Raw genomic sequence first — 14,744 nt, 5'->3', positions numbered from 1 at the left:
AATTTTTGTGATTTTTGGAATATGCCATTCCGTGACAAGTAGGCACAATATAAAAGTTTTTCTTCATTTTTGTTTATCGCTATAAGTGCCAATCTGAATAAGCACCAATTTACCGTTTTTTTTTCTTCTTGAAAAATATTAAATGATTGTGTCTGTCTGTCGTATATGCTCCTTTAATATCGTAAAGAAAAATGTCATCGTTCATCTTTTATTTTTTCATTAAATTATAAAAAATATTGGTATTTTTTTTTTTTTTAACTTTCTTAACGCCTCAACACTAACCTTTAAAATGACGACTTTTTTCGGTTATAGGGCATGATGAAAACGAATATCACATTTAAATTTGGCGCAGACAAGTAGTTTTTTTGGATTAAGACTTTTTATTATCCAATGTGATCCATTATGTTTTTATTAGTGGTCATGTTTTTTTTTTGTTTTTTGTTTTTCCTAACTGAAAAGTACTAATGACCATGCGTGTCATCCCCTGCCCATGTTAAGAATGGCGAACGCCATTAACATTTACTAAATAATAAATTGGAGAAAAATATCCAGAAAACTATTTGTCTGCGCAAAATTTAAATGTGATATTCGTTTTCAGCATACTCGAAAACCTCCAGAGTAGCCATTGTAAGTGAAGGTTGTTAAGATGGAAAGAAAGTAATAATTTGCCAAAATATTGAGATAAATAAATGCTAATTTTAGAATTTCATCCAAGAAATCGCTCTTTCAAAATCGTTAATTAATTAATTTTTTTTTTTCCACTTTAATGTTCTGCGAACCTGTATTTCCTGTCGCCATCTTGGATTTTAACTCCAATCCATAAACAAAGTAACTTTAAAAAAAAATCGTTTATTCCTTCAAAGCAGATAAATAATTGGAAAGCTGATTGTAAAATAAAAGGTGAGTATTATTTACATTTTATTACAAGAGCACGGCTGAACTATCGATTCCTTATGTTCAAAATGACCAAACGATCCAATTTTACATGCCAACGAAGAACTCGACGTCTACTTTTTAACGCATGGGTGTATCAGAATTTTTGTAGGAATTTTTGACACCCCTAAGACGAAACTGCGAATAAAATATATAAAAACTCGTAATTTCTCTTTTAAAAGTGGGCTGTTTATTTACTTTATAGATTATACTTCCAAAATAAACTAATAAAGTTGTTTTAAAAGTAATAGATTTTTTTTAAAACAGTGATGAAATTAATTGAATTTTACGAGCTCAGTATTTTTCAATTTTTAAACTTTAAAAATCTATCAAAATTTTTCTATTGATTCTATTTTTACGATATTTTCAAGATCAATGTGAAATTTTATGCTTTTTCCAATAAACCGAATATAATATTTTAGACAAACGTTTTTTTTTAATTCACGCCCCCCCCCCTATTTTCAAGTAATTTACTCAACAAAGTTTTATATATCACAACTTGAAGATAAAAGATCAATAAATAATATATTCAAATTTAAGACAAAAAAAGTAGTGTTTTTTAGAAGTTTACCTGTAAAGTTCGAAGTTTAACCCCCCTTTTTTTTAACCACGTTGTTTGTTTTTTCTTTTCTTTAAAATGAAACCTTGGTCCTTGCTCCTTTAATTGAAAAAAAAAGATAGGGCTTGAATTACATTTTTCGAGTAGTTATAAGCTTGGAAAGACAGGGGGTCGGATGATTTCACGCCTCCCATTTTGAAATGTCTATTAAAAAGTAAATAATTAATTTACTCACCAAAGTGTTATATATCACAAATTGAAGATAAATGATCAATAAATAATATATTCAAATTTAATACAAAAATAGTAGTGTTTTTTAGAAATTTATCTGTAAAGTCCGAAGTTTAAAACCTTTCCTTTTAAAGAAAAAAAAACACGTTGTTTTTGTTTTTTGTTTTTTTGTTTTTTAATGAAACCTTGGTCCTTGCTCCTTTAATTGAAAAATTAGGGTTTGAATTACATTTTTCGAGGAGTTATAAGCTTGGAAAGACGGGGTGGAATTATTCAATATTTTCCCCGAAATTTCTGACACAAAAATAAAGAGGTATTTTTTTTACCACCTGCCCCAGTGTAGTATAAACACCTCATCTTAAGAACGGCTTTAGGAATAAACACCCCCAACCTCCCAATGTTAAGAACGGCTTTCGATGTTGGGGGGTATTCTGAAAGCCATTCTTAACAGGGGAAAGTTGGTGGTGTTTATTCCTAAAGTCGTTCTTAAGATTACGTGTTTATACTACACTGGGGCAGTGTGGGTCCAACGAGAGAAAAATGTATATTTAAAAGAGTGTAACCATAAACAATTGTAGGTTCTTCAAACTTTTATCATTTTTTAATATTTTTAAATATTTTTATAACGCGTTTCAAGTCTTGTTCAGCTCTCTTCAGATATTTTTATATAAAGGTTTTTTTGGGGGGGGGGGTGTTAAAAGTTTGGAATTTCTTTTTGGAAAACATTTTATTTCTGCCAACATTGATTGTGTTTTTCAGAGAAATGCCAATCTGAGACTTATTGTCACCAGTAGCCGGTAGGGTATGTCAAGGGTTCAATCAGTTAGAGTTAAAAATTACAAAAAAAATCGGGAATAATATATATATATTTCCGTTTTTTTTTGTAATTTTTTCAGCGGATTATTATTGAATGGACACTAGTCTATCAAATTATCAAAAAAAAAAAAAAAAAGTTAATATTAAAATATTTGTAGGGGTGCTCAGTTTTGAATTTCTAGTAAATCGATCGCCCATTTTAGAACAGCTCCACGTTTTTAGGCCAAATTTCGCGAATTTAGCCTTTTTAAAGCTGTTTAGCCCCCCCCCATTTTTTAAATTATTATTTTAAAAAGCGAAAGTCAAAATTTACTAGAAATATTGCATTAGAAACTGAGTATCCCCTATAAATATTAAGATATCGACTTTTTATTTATTTATTGATTTTTTAATAATCTGGTCCATTCGATAATAATCCGATGATAAAGGCAAAAAAAAAAAAAAAATAGAGAGGAGGGCAAGATTTCTCAGGTCAGCCAATATTTTTTAATTAAAAATAAGGGTGCTAGTGCACTTACTGATCCACGCTATTTTTTAATCGTATTTCCAAGTTTAATTAAAGTTTTATGATATATTTTTTTATTCAATTGTAAGGTTAAAGTACAGAATAGGTACAAAACACCCTCCCTTCCCCATGTTAAGAATGGCTTTTTAAATAATAACGTTATTATTTCAGCATGGATCAATAACTGCACTAGTACCAAAATAAGTTTTCAGTCGCAGACCCATCCCTTCATTTTAAATTCATCAAAATTCAGGAAATCAACGAATTTTTATGGAAATGTCAGTATTTATTGATTCATAATCATAGAATATAAGAGACCTTTTATTTCATTCTAACTTTGCAGGCTTTCCGCTAGCTTTCTTTTTAAGTAGAAAAAAAAACACTTAAAACTAAGTTAGAACACACACAAAAATCTTATGTAGTTATAGAAAGATAGCTTGCCTTCGGTATTTTTTTTTCGTCAACTACACTAAATGTGTCGATAAATTACTTTTTAATAAAACTACAAATGTATTTTAAGTGTCGAAAGGTCAATTAAATTCACAAAGTAACAATGACAATTTATTCATTAAAAAAAGTTCAAACAATCATTAATAGAATTTAAACTTGAAATACAAACTGCATGAATGTTAATCAAATTCATTAATTATACTGACAATTTATTCATTGAAAAATAAAAGTTAACGCCGTTATTTATTAATACAGAATTCAAAGTATAAAAAAAATAATTTATAAAATTATTGAAAAAAATCACACATTTAACAAACAATACAAACTTACGTTTTAATTTATCGGAATGTTTACACAAAATTTAAAGTTGACTGACACAAACAAAACAATTTTCTGATTACTTTTTAGCCAGATTTAACAAACAAACAAAATGAAAACAAAAACAATTTTGATGCTTATGTACTTATGTTACCGTGTTTTTTTTTTTTTAAATGGTTCAAGTGCCTCCCCCAATGTTTGAAGTGTTTTTGAATGTTTGGAACTTTTAATCCAGCTAGAACAATATGTATCGAATTCAACTTCAGTCATCATCAACGCTCACAATAGTAACACAATAACCTCATGACTGTAAACGACACTGTCCCTTCCTATCACTCAAGCTTGCTTTTTATGCAGTTTTTCAACCTGTCTCATTTGCATGTGTGCCCTCTGTTTTCTCATGATCTTGCGATCTCACGAGACCACAATTTATAAAACACCAGGCGCCATCTTTTTTTTCCCCCACCCAACACTTCTCTGCGGCAAGTCCACCCCTTTTCCATCACGCCACCGTTCGCATGCACATCCACACAATGCACAAATACATGGACGCTTGCTACTCTGGTGAGTATTACACAATATACTCTTCTTTTTAATGAAGACTGTTCAAAAAAATGTCTGAAAGAAATATAAATGTTTCTTTGCGTGTATTTTTTTTTTTTTGGAGCATGTGTCCATTCTCAAGTCGAGGTGAAAACAGGGAGAGAAAGAAGAAAAAAAACAGATGCTAAAAGTCAAAAGAAAGCAGAACTCTACATTGCGAGTTAAACAAATTGTTGTATATTTAGAATCACACTTATTTAAAAAAATATACAGGAAAAACTTTCTAATGTACATAATCATCACAGAACGAAGATGTCATCATATGGGTTTGGCTAGTAAACGAAAATATTTAGTTGTCAAAGGTGTAATAAAGATAAATTTGTCCATTTGAAAGTGACCTAGTGATGCTTGTCATGTCAAAATGTCAAATCAACTATGTAGTTGTGTGCTGCGTGCACACAGCATTTTTGTGTCAGTGTGTAATAGTTGCTAGAGATTTAATAGAGTAGTTTTAACTATTGCTTCCTTTGATTTGCCCTTTAGTTTTAATATTCATGATTTGACAAAGGCAAAAAGAACTGCTGTTTTCTGGGTGAGAATCTATCTAACACTTATTGTAGGCTTGATTTTAACCTTAATTATTTTTATATACTTTCATAAAGTGGTTTCATGCTTTGTATGGAGTGCTTTCATACATATATATACATAATTATATATATATGCATAATTATATATACATAATTATATAATTATATACATAATTATATATATATACATAATTATATATATGATTATATATACATAATTATATATATATAATTATATATATATATATAATTATATATATACATAATTATATGTATACATAATTATATAGATATAATTATATATATATAATTATGTATATATAATTATATATACATAATTATATATATACATAATTATATATATATACATAATTATGTATATATAATTATGTATATATAATTATATATACATAATTATATATATACATAATTATATATATATAATTATATATATATAATTATATATATATAATTATATATATATAATTATATATATACATAATTATATATATACATAATTATATATATACATAATTATATATACATAATTATATATATATAACTATATATATAATTATATATATACATAATTATATATATAATTATATATACATAATTATATATATATATAATTATATATACATAATTATATATATAATTATATATACATAATTATATATATATATAATTATATATATATAATTATATATACATAATTATATATATATAATTATATATACATAATTATATATATATAAATATATATAATTATATATACATAATTATATATATAATTATATATACATAATTATATATATATATAATTATATATACATAATTATATATACATAATTATATATATATAATTATATATATAAAATTATATATATTATTATATATACATAATTATATATATATAATTATATATATATAATTATATATACATAATTATATATATAATTATATATTCATAATTATATATATAATTATGTATATATATAATTATATATACATAATTATATATAATTATATATATATATAATTATATATATACATAATTATATATATATACATAATTATATATATATAATTATATGTATATATAATTATATATACATAATTATATATATATAATTATATATATACATAATTGTATATATACATAATTATTTCTGCTTTGGAAGGTTTCCGAGACGTGAATGCGCAATGTAATGTGAACATACCTGGTTGCCTAGGCCAGCGGATGATATCTTCCAGTCGCTGGTCTGCCATCTTGTCAGGAGTGGTCGCTGCAGACAGATTCATTAATGAACAACAAGATGGGATTTGAAGCTTCAATCTTTTATTCAAGGCATGCCTATCATCTCAGACCCTGATTGTCAGGAGAGACCCAATTTCCCGTCTTCTTCATCTGCTGCCTAGACCAGCTCTCCCCATGTGGGCGTCAACCGGAAGTCTACCCACAATTCCCGTGTCACCCCTTAATTTCCGGTGCATTCTATCTAGGTTGTTATAGGGTGACTTGAGTTAGATTCCTGTCAAACCTAACCTTCTGACCCTGCTAACTCGCTGATGGGAAATCAAAATATGCTTACATAACTTTCTATTTTTAAAACTACCTATATAGCATTGTATCTGGGATTCCCAATACTACATTTCCTATCTTTTAAAATTTTCAAATTTTTTACACGCATTTCGTTTTTTAACTTGAAGTTTAATGTCAAAAAGCGACATTTGAAGTTGAATGTCAAAAAACGAAATTATTTTTGTACCAAACTAATAATATTTAACAATAAATTGACTGTGTAATAATAAATACGACATCTGCATGAATCCAAATATATTTTAGCATACTTTACGACCGGGCAACACCCGGCTCCCTTCCCTCTTTCCCCCTTTTGCTGCGCTAGCAATAAGTAAGATCACACAAAATTATAGAATAGCTTGGTATAAAAAAAACTGCTCCGAGATTGCTTCTAGAGTTTCAGCTTCTCTTTACATAATGTTTAGATGAGTCCATATAATTACAAAATAGAATCGCACGAAACAGATGTAGCAAAAGACTAGTTTTATAGATGTTTCTATAACTAATCACAATCACTGATCATTCTAAATATCAAAATGCTAATTATGCTGATATTCATAATAGATGATTATTAAAATCAATATACCAAACATCAAAATGGCTTACTTATGTAACTCATTTGCTTTGTATTTATTGAAACAAAATCACTGATTCAACATCTTACTTAAAACCCATATAAAAAATATACAATATGCATATATTTATTTATATTATGATAACGTTGTATTCCTGTCTGTTTGTTCATAATTTGGTTAATATATACAAAATGTACATGGTTTCACAAATACACTTTACTTCTGGAAACAAACTCTTATATACTTTTATAATTGCAGGATGTCTATATACTTTAACTTTATTTAAAAGGAATCAGTATTCAAAAGGTTATTTCATTTGCATATTATATTAAAGAAAATCTGTTTTATATAAAGAGATAATAATTGTACGGTTTTATGTCAATGTGGAAACTGTACACATAATTATTCGCAAGGAACTGAAGATATGGCAGATTTGTGCAAAGTTTGTCCCAAAGTTGCCCAGAAAAGATAAAAAAAGAAAGCCATTTTCATCGGCATCAAGACTGTTCCCCACCTTCTCTATAGTCCAGACCGTGCTCCCTGTGACTTTTGGTTATTCCCTAAGCTCAAGGAAAACCTTAGAGGCTGTCGTTATGAGATGGAGACTGGGATGAGGGTCATTGACATGCTCATACAAGAGGACTTCCTTGGAGGCTTCAAAAAGTTATTGTAATCGTACAACAAATTCATTGCAGCCGAAGAAGGATTACTTCAAATGGAAGTATAGTTCCATGTATGTACTATCAATAAAAGTAGCCATACGGAAAAAGTCTGGAAACTTATTAAAGGCACCTCATATGTAGATATCCTTGGAATCACACCAGAAGAATCACTTGAGATAATGGCTAGCTAGCATCTACTTAAAAAGGCTAATCTTCTAACAATCTATGAACATAAGAAAACACTGTTGGGATACATGGCTCTCGACATAAGTCCTATTTAAAAAAACACCTTTTTTCTAAAGAGAAACAGATTTCTAATATCTTAGATAATTTCCTTTTACTTAACTAACCCAAACAGCGAACCTCATATCTGACGGAACGTTATTTTCTCAAGTAAATAAATCGAATTCTTTATGGTCAAACACAAATCAGAACTATTTCCCATTTTATTGTTTGGCTTCTTTTCGCTTAGTCAAATATTTTTCACTTGAAGCAAGTCTGATATCCGCATGCATTACAAGCATGCAAACTCATAAACATGCAAAACACTTAACATGTAACCGCCTAGTGCATGTTTACAACATATAAAATATATATTATTATTATTTTCCTATACACAAACGCTGAATGGATCATCAAAATGATTTAAACCATGAATCATATGATCTAAAAATACACTTGATTCCCGAATTCAATATTTGAAGATTATCCAAGGTTGCATCTCCTGAAACGTTGTAAAAATAACAATCTTAATTTTGTTTGTCAATAAACTGCATGACGCATGATAATTACCCTTATCTGACGATTCATGTAAATACACCTATTGTATTATCAAAATTACGATACATCTTGCTAAGGAACTAATTTCCAGTGAGTTTGTTTTATATTATTAAAATAATAATAATAAAACACTAGCGGGACCTGTGGAAATTCCCCACCAGACTCTTTCATATGTAATATATTGATGTTGGCATTCGGTGTAAATGGAGACGTGTTGTAGCTCTTTTATTAAAACTGCAAAAGTATTTTCATTTGTGTGTGTACTTACACTCATCAGTGTAAGTACACACACGAATGAAAATGTAGTAGTAGCAGTAATAGTTTAATTAAGGAAATACACAGCATATATCCGTGTCCCCTCTCTTTCTATTTCCCTCTGAAACAATTAAAATATGAATTTAATCTGAACCAATGAAATTTGCCGGAAAGTGTGACACACAAAAGAACACACACGCTATCATAGTAATATACACAAACACTGGGGTGATCATCAAAATGATTTAAACCATGAACCATATGATCTAAAAATACACTGGATTCATATGAAAATGCCTTTATAAATCTTAATTTTGTTCGTCAATAAACTGTATGATGTATGATAATGACGTTTATCTGACGATTTACGTAAATAGACTTATTGTATTACCATCGAAATTACGATGCATCTTTTTTAGAAACTAATTTCCAGTGAGTTTGTTTGCTTTATATTATTAAAATAATAAACATAACAAAACAAACATAATCCTATTAAAATGGCCTGAAAATATGAGTAAAAATTTAAAAAAAAACACTAACTTTATTTCAAGCAAAAACAAAGTGTCACCTATGGGATCCAAACTTTAAACTAAACATTTTTCTAATATCTCAGATGATTTTTCTTTTCTTTACTAAATCGTAGAATAAACCTTCGTGTTTGTAAGAACATTATTTTTTAAAGTGCACGAGTGACCATTATTTTCGGAAGTGGATAAATCGAAAAATATATGTGCACATGAGCTGTTAGGTGAAAAACCTCTGTTTTTAGCAATTTATGATTTAATAAATTACTTATTTGTAGAATAAAACAATCCAAAAAGCTATTTATGCAAAATTCATTTTCTCCTTCCTAAAATGCATCTTCCTCAGTTGTACAAATAACTCCACCTTAACTGAGTGAGGATACAAAAAGCGAAGTTCTTAAATTATCTTCATTTTAAGGTTATGTAATTTTAGTAGATTTACTGCTCCCCCAACAATGGAGGGATTGGTTGGACCGAGTAATTCACTCCATTTTCTCTGTTTGTTTGCACTTTTCTCAGTAACCATGCCTTGGGGTTTTTTTTTTTAAATTTGCACAAACACAGTAAAAGTACATTTTTGCCAGAACAGATTTTCCCGGATACCTCTAGTTGTCCCTCTAAATGCCTCCAAATTGTCTATCAATTTATTTGGTCGCACTTTTCTCAAAAACCACGCTTTGGAGTTTTTTTTTTAATTTTTGCAATTTTGGAAATTTCTTTGTAATTTTTTGAATTTTTAAAATTTTTTTGTAATTTTTTGAAATTTTGTAATTTAGATTTAGTCATGGTGAAAGTAAATTTTTAATTTTTTAAATGTACATTAAATGTTTTAAATAATATTACAGTTCTTGACATTTTGATGAAATATAAATGTCCCTACACTACTGAAGTAATTCTTTAATCAGAATTTCATCTGCAGAACAAAGTATGGAACAAAATTGTAAATTACAAAAAATGGGTAATATGTCCTGTAATCTTGCCTTATCTATCCATACAAACTTAAATTGGCGTGGCATATCACTGAGTCCTTATAGACTCGTTATATATTAAATGTCGCTTTTAGGTATCATGTCCGAAGTGAAAGAAATTGATTTCAAAGTAATGTTTTTACTACAAGAAATTCATTTTAATGCATATCTTTGTATTAAATGTTTTATGTAATAAGATTTATTCTTCATTTCCAGATGACAGCACAAATGATTGCATCAAATATAAGGAAATAAAAGGAAAATTCTGAAGGAAGTAAATCAGCGATTTTTCTTACATAGAATTCAATATATCACATGATCGAAAGAAGAATTATTGATATACTTGAAAAAATCCAATAGAATGTTAAAATGGTTCATCTCCATCAAATTGAAAGCAAATAAAAAAGAATCCTTATTATTCGGATTCTTTGAACTTTTTTTCTTATCCTGAGTGTCATTCTCACAACGTTTGGGTTGATGTATCCTTCCAAATTCTCCAGGTGTATCTTGTCAAAATTGAAAACATTTCTGTCGAACTTGGGAATCTGCACAAAATTTTGAACGGTACATTTTATTTAATTCCTGGAGGTAGTATGCTCTTTTTCCAAAAGCCATAATTGTACAAAATTCCTAAGTAATTTACAATTGTATTTTAGGATGCCCAAATTGAGAATCGAACTTTAAACCTTCAGAAGAATATCACGTTTACAATTGATGTTTTCAAAGTGCTCTAACAACTTCAACATGGATCCTTGCCGACAATTCTAGCACAAATTTTAAAAGCCTTAAACCTATTTTATTTTTAGATATAAATATCACTATAAAGATAAAATAGAAAAGAAATTGGATTTTCTAGTGAGAGATTCAAATGCTAAATTATGCCATAAAATATTGGAATTAGAATTGGAAGCAAATATTTAATACGCAATCACAATTCAAACGAAAATAGTGAGTCTAAAACAGTCGATGAGTTCAGTCTTATTTTCCAAAAAGAAAATAATGAAAATAATAAAAAGCTAAAAATACAGCTTTTTTTCTAACTTTATTTTACAAGTTGTTTTTATCATTAATAACAAATTTTAACAAGTTAAGAAAATGGAGTTTTAAATCTGTATACTGGATACTAACTGTTAATTCTGAACCTTTAGAAAAAGAACAAAACAGAGAAAGACATACAATTAGTAAGTATAAAAGATATAATTTATTTTTGATAGTGAGAATAAATAGTCTCCGCATCTAATAATGAACAATAGAAGGGAAAACTTCATTATTTTAATAATGAATTTTAAAACAGGTGGAGATGATGCTATAAATCTGATAAAATGTGTTTATCCTGAATCTTCAGCTAAAAATAGAATAAAGGCGTAGACCTAATTAGTATTGGTGATGAAGACATATTTTATTCAGAAACATGAATGGCAATAATGGCGAAAAATCTTTTTCTTGTCAAATATGTGGCTCAGCATTTTCAACGAATTTTATCTTAAAAAGACATATGCGAACACACACTGGAGAAAAACCATATTCTTGTGAAGTATGTGGCTCAGCATTTTCAGTAAAATATACATTAAACACACACATGCGTGTACACACTGGAGAGAAACCTTATTCTTGTGAAGTATGTGGTTTAGTATTTTCAGATAAATCTGTTTTAAACAGACATGCCCGAAAACATACTGGAGAGAAACCCTATTCTTGTGAAGTATGTGGTTTAGCATTTTCAGATAAATCTGTTTTAAAGAATCACTTGCGAACACATACTGGAGAGAAACCTTTTTCTTGTGGAAAATGTGGCTTTGCAGTTTCACACAGTTCTACTTTAAAAGTGCATATGAGAACTCACACCGGAGATAAACCATATTCTTGTAAAGTTTGTGGTTTAGCATTTTCAAATAGTTCTATTATGAAAAGTCACCTGCAAACTCATACTGGAGAGAAAAATTTTCATTGTGAAGTATGTGGTTTAGCATTTCTAAGAAAATCAAGTTTACAATCACATGTTCGTGTACACACTGGAGAAAAACCTTATTCTTGTGATGAGTGTGGGTTTGCAGTTTCACACAGTTCTAGCTTAAAAATACACATGCTAACTCATACTGGAGAGAAACCATATTCTTGTGAAGTTTGTGGTTCAGCATTTACAAATAGTTCTGATATGAGAAAACACATTCGACGAATACATGTTGGAGAGAAACGTTTTTCTTGTGAAATATGTGGCTTAGCATTTTCAAGTAGTGCTGAGGTAAAGGGACACTCGCGGCAAATACACACTGGAGATAAATGATTTTATAAATCAGATGCAGACGAAAAACTCTTCTGAAGGCTATTTATGTTGATAGATTATATATTGAAATTACATATGCAAATGAGAAACATTTCTAAAGGACCATATATTGAATTCACAGACACGAAAACATACTAGAGTAACGCCATCGTTTTGAAGCATGTGCTTCAGCAATTTTTTATATGTTTCTATGATACATATTGAAGGAAAATTAGACTTATGAAAACATTTTTTTCAAAAAGTATGTGGTAAATATACTCGGTAATCCATGTGCAAAAAAGATACAATTGCACTTATATTGACGGTTAGAATCTTAAGATATCTTATTCAAAATGTATGAGATAGCGGGTGAATTTATGGCATTCAGTAGGATGCTCCATCCCCCTAGCAAAAAACAAAATAATATTTAAAAAGATAAAGGGAAACAATTCTTCTAAAGTATGTAGATCCTCATTTTTAAATTGTTAAAAACACAGAATATTAATCTTGTAAAGTATATGGGTCTATTTTTAAAAGAGAATTGTATGAATAAAACACTGACTTTTTCTAATTTAGTGTTTATTATGTAAGTTAGCATTTTTTTAAATTGTTGAAAAAAACATGGGATATATGTGAGATTGAAATATTTACATAAAAACCCAGGACCCATTACCGTTTCCTTATCAGTCAGCATCCTACATCATTGATACAGCAAATAAACCCAGTAATCAAAGTGCCAGATAGATACAAACGGTTGCATTTCAAAGAACAATATTAAACTGCTTGGGATATCTGAGATAGCAAGTGAATGTCTGACATCCGGTAGGATGTTCTATTCCCAACTAGTGTCCACCGTCAAGAATTTTTTTAATAAAGAGAAACATAATTTTTCTGAAGTGACTTAGCAGTTTTGATTGTAAAAAAAACACATGAAATTCAAATGCTGTAAGTTACTTAAAATCACTATTACGCGTTTGCATTTTCAATACTTCTCTTTTATCAGTGGAGGTCTTTGATTTTATTGCTTTCTAATTCCATGTCCACGTTTTATATCTTTTGCAATAACCCTTGGCCTTTTGGTCAAGATCAAAGTGTAGTATCTGTTCTTCAGATGCTTCATTTCATTTTCTTGTTCTCTTTCGGTGGAGGAGAAATCCTTCACGACTGAGACAATTTTTATTTTTGTACCTTTTCTCCACGTTAAAAAACGGCCCTGGTGTCTAACTCTGTCCCGTGGGGAGGCATAGTAAATAGGTACAACAAATTCACAGAAATGGAAACTCTGAATCAAAGAACAACTGAGACCAAAATATATTCTCACACAGCCGTGAAAATCTTTAGCCAATAATCCATTTATATCTAATTAAACTCCACGCCATTCTTTTTAAAGTGTTCAAAGTTTTTTGTTAAAAATTTGTATGTTTATTAATGGTGGTGACCAGACAAAAACTTTCCATACAAAATGAACACTCTTGAAAAACGATCCTCTTGTATTATAATTGTTTGTTGTTTATGCAGCAACATTGTATGGTGTGTCGTTGATCAAGTCTTTTTTTATACAAATAATGTTTTTATGTTCAATAAAAAGTAATGTGTTTTTCTAATTTATGCATTTTACAAATTTAGATTAAAGAATTCTGTTCACAATCTACATTCAGTCTTTGGTTTTCTTGCATTCTAATTCTATCCACATTCTTGTTTTACATCTGTTGCAAGTGAAAGGATTTAAATTTGGTTTCGGTGTTGGCTTATGACGCCTACTGCAAATCAGTCTCTCTAACTTTCTTCATTTCAATTCACGTTTTTTTATTAATTGACTGTGACAGTTTTTACAATTGACAACAAGTTCAATAACCAGGATGAGTCATTCTCGTTGTTTTCTTTTCCCCGATTGATTCTGGATTGTCGTGTTTGGGGACATTCGACCTTGATTATCCAACAAAGTCTATTCTCACATTAAATTGATTCAAACAAATAAAACGCCAAAGTCTTTTTCAAACATTCTGTCCAAATTTGTTATGTTTGTCAATGATGCCGACTGAACAAAAACCCACCGGACAAACCAAACACTTCATAAAAATCCATCTTGTATTAAAATTGCTTTTTTATAAATGCAAATAATGTTCTTTATACACAATGAAAAGTATATTACATATTTAAATGTATTTTTCAATCTATATTGTTGTAAAA

At 28.9% G+C, this 14,744-nt stretch overlaps 1 long non-coding RNA gene across 1 annotated transcript; it reads left to right on the top strand.

The window, feature by feature from the left end:
• The first annotated feature begins 555 nt into the window (after positions 1 to 555).
• LOC145296101 (uncharacterized) lies at positions 556 to 14,205 on the top strand. The gene is made up of 2 exons (XR_013869961.1): positions 556 to 900; positions 10,508 to 14,205. It is a non-coding gene; the product is annotated as an uncharacterized LOC145296101 (long non-coding RNA).
• Positions 14,206 to 14,744: the final 539 nt, after the last annotated feature.

This window comes from Euprymna scolopes, chromosome 16, assembly GCF_053919585.1.
Source record: "Euprymna scolopes isolate OS-2025 chromosome 16, ASM5391958v1, whole genome shotgun sequence".
Taxonomy (NCBI): domain Eukaryota; kingdom Metazoa; phylum Mollusca; class Cephalopoda; order Sepiida; family Sepiolidae; genus Euprymna; species Euprymna scolopes.
This window is presented reverse-complemented; position numbering and strand designations above follow the sequence as displayed.